This window comes from Arachis ipaensis, chromosome B03, assembly GCF_000816755.2.
Source record: "Arachis ipaensis cultivar K30076 chromosome B03, Araip1.1, whole genome shotgun sequence".
NCBI lineage: Eukaryota > Viridiplantae > Streptophyta > Magnoliopsida > Fabales > Fabaceae > Arachis > Arachis ipaensis.
This window is the reverse complement of record NC_029787.2, coordinates 127,685,211-127,688,615: the sequence shown is the minus strand read 5'-3', so window position 1 is coordinate 127,688,615 and position 3,405 is coordinate 127,685,211.

Genomic DNA, 3,405 nt, shown 5'->3' with positions numbered 1-3,405 from the left:
TTTATTTTTATTTTAATTTTAGAAATATGTAATAATTTTATTTATTAATCTTGATTTTTTTTTGTTTGAAGAACCAGAGAACATCTTATCTGTGATAAGTAGAGGTGATGACAACTAACAAGATTTTTAATGCTGCAATATTTATACATATGAATTGGCATAAAGTAGATTTTTTTTTTAAGAAATGAGCTCAACACAACTAGGTGGAGCAATAAGGAGAACAAAATAACTAATAAAAAAAGAAAAATAGAGAAACAAAAACAAAAATAAATCTAATATTATTTTCGGCATTGTCATCAACAACCATTAGGATTAATTCTATTCTACTAGTAGTAGTTCGTACGAGACCTATTAATATATCCTAAAATTAATATATCTAAAATTTATATATTTTTTAATTAATTAACGAAGTATAAAAGAAAAGTAAAAAAAAAAAGTGAAGAAAAAAATATAATGGAGTACAATTGAGTACTTATAAATTTAAACATGTCAAGTTATTTTTTTTTTAAATTTGAATAGATAAAAAGTCATATACATTATAAATTTAAGGAAAATAGTATGGACGATTACATTTTGTATCAATTCGTTCATTTTGCTACATTGTTATTATTAATCTATTATACATGTTTATATAATAAGTCATTCTTTTCATAACACGCTAGCAGATTATGTTTTCACAAAATTTGGTCATAAACTGCTAAAGGGTGTAGCAGTGATTACGTGTATCTGAATTCCGCTACAGAGTATAGCGAATTACATACAATTGTATTTATTGTATTTGTATCTGGAGTTTGTCAATATTGTATTTATATAACGTTTTTTCTTCAATCATTTTATTATGTAAATTGTCTATATATTTTTTTTTTAATTTGAATAGATAAAAAATCATATACATTATAAGCTTAAGAAAAATAGTATAGACGACATCAAAATACGTTACAAAATATTATAATTTAAGAAAGAAAAAGTGAAAAACATATCATTATTGGTAATAACAAATACTGAAACATAAAAGAGAAAATTTAAAAAATTAAAATATAGCAATCATGAAAACTTTGAGTATGTAAAATTATATTGGTCGTACGAATTTATTGCAAACGACGATTACATTTTGTATCAATTCGTTCATTTTGCTACATTGGTTGTTACTATTACACAGGTTTATATAATAAGTCATTCTTCTCATAAGGTGTAGCGGATTATGCTTTCATAAAATTTGGTCATAAACCGGTTGTAGCGGGTTTATGTTATGCATGTTCTCAACGTAATCCGCAAGAGGGTATAACGGATTACGTGCATTTTTGGATTCCGCTACAGGGTGTAGCGGATTACATACAATTGCATTTGTTGTATTCGTGTATGGAGTTTGTCAATGTTGTATTTGCGTAACGTTTTTTTTCAATCATTTTATTTGTGTAAATTGCCCTTTATTATTGTTATCTTTTTATAATATGAATTGTTGGTTCCATTAAATAAAGTAAATTAAACAAAAATTAACCATAAATAATAATAGTAGTAAAAAATTATATGATAGTAAAAAAAAAATAAGAATACTAAAAAAGAGACTATATAAAAAATAAATTAAAAAAATATCAAAAGAAATGCTTAAAAGGATAGCATTGTAATTTAATATAATGCCTTTTTTATTAATTATCTATCCAAAAATAATTTTAACTAAGATTATCTAAATAATATCTATTCTATCGAAATCAATTTGTATAGAGTTGCCAAATATAAATCGCACAAACTTATTTTGAAAAATCATTTTGAGGCAAACTCTAATTTACACATTTTAATCCAAACACACACTATATCATTGGTTATTTTTGTCAAGTTTCTAGTATTTAATTTAAAAAAATATTAAAGAGTCATCAGAATTTATTATTTTTTGCCATTACTTTTAGCCATTAACCTTATTTTATTTTAGGTTGAGTTTAAAAATAAGACTAAATAAGAGACAAAGACTAAGACACATAGACTAAATTAAGTTTATATATTATATTGGGCAAAACACATAAATAAACCAAAACTAATCCAATATTTCGTGATTCACCCAAATAAAAAAATGTTACGTTGATTCCCCAAATCATATTTCTATATAAATTGAATTAGTAAGCTTTGAATTACATGAAAATGTTGTTTTATGCATGATTTGTGACATCTAGTAATTCGAATCAGGTTGCTTCGAATTATGAATTTTGATATATTTCATATGCACTGTTTTTATTTTTCTAAATTTTTGTATATTTTTATTGAAATTAATTGTTTAAAAATAAAAAATAAAAAATTTATCTTTTATCCATAAAAATATAAAAAAGTTACGTTCTTGTAAAAAATATAAAAAAAAAATTGCTGATACTACAAGTAAATATTTGTATACAAATAAACAATTCCTAATTTTAAAAATTACACACGAAAAAAAACACAGAATTTAGGAATCTTATACTAATAGTGGGCCATATGACGAAATGTACAACGGAAAGAAGACTTTTCTACTCAAATGTGATCGGATGGATTGATAATTTTAATGATTAAAGTAATAAAAATCATAATATATTCTGTCAGAGTGTGTGTGGGGTAAGAGAGAGAAACAGAAGACACACTTAAGTGCCAATCAAAAAAGGAGTTTCTCTTTCATACACACAAAACACCGACACGCCGACGCATAATCTTCAGTTTCCTGCCACTTCGTACTGAACCAACATCCAAGATCTCCTTCCCTCTCTCTGTCCCACTCAACTTCCCCTCCCACGCGCCATCTCCTCGCGTGCTATTCACGCTCGCTACCCTTATTTTTCCCTTTCTTTAATTTCATCATATCAATCATGAATCATGATATCTCCTTTTGAGCCAATTTGTTTTGTGGGTTAACTGGTTAAAATATTCTTGAAAAATATATCCATTAATTTAATTTTAAAATAGACGTTTTAAATTAATTTTTAAAAAATATATCAATAAAGTGAATTGATTTTTTAGCTAGCCAATTAAAAAATTCAGTTCCGGTTCGGTTCATTCCAATAAACAATGAATTAGTGAAAGGTTGAAAGCATATCTGATGTCTGATATGAGGACCACTTTTTATTTTCCGCTTTTGTTTTGTTTTATGGTTATGGGTTAAGAAATAAGATAGTTTGTCATGTGGACTTTTCATTCTCTTTTTGATAGAATTACTTCCTTTTCTCCACTTCAGTTATTTACTTGTGCATGCATATGATTCTCTATATTCATTGTTAAAAGATTGGTGTTATTCATTTTACTTTACATACTTCTCACTTGTGATTAAAAAAGAAGGAAAAAAGGCCTTGATTAATATCTAAACATTTTCTTTTTTATGAAAGAGCAATCCTAATAATATCCGAATTGGTTGTACCAAAGATAATAAAAAGTTTTTAAATATACATGGGA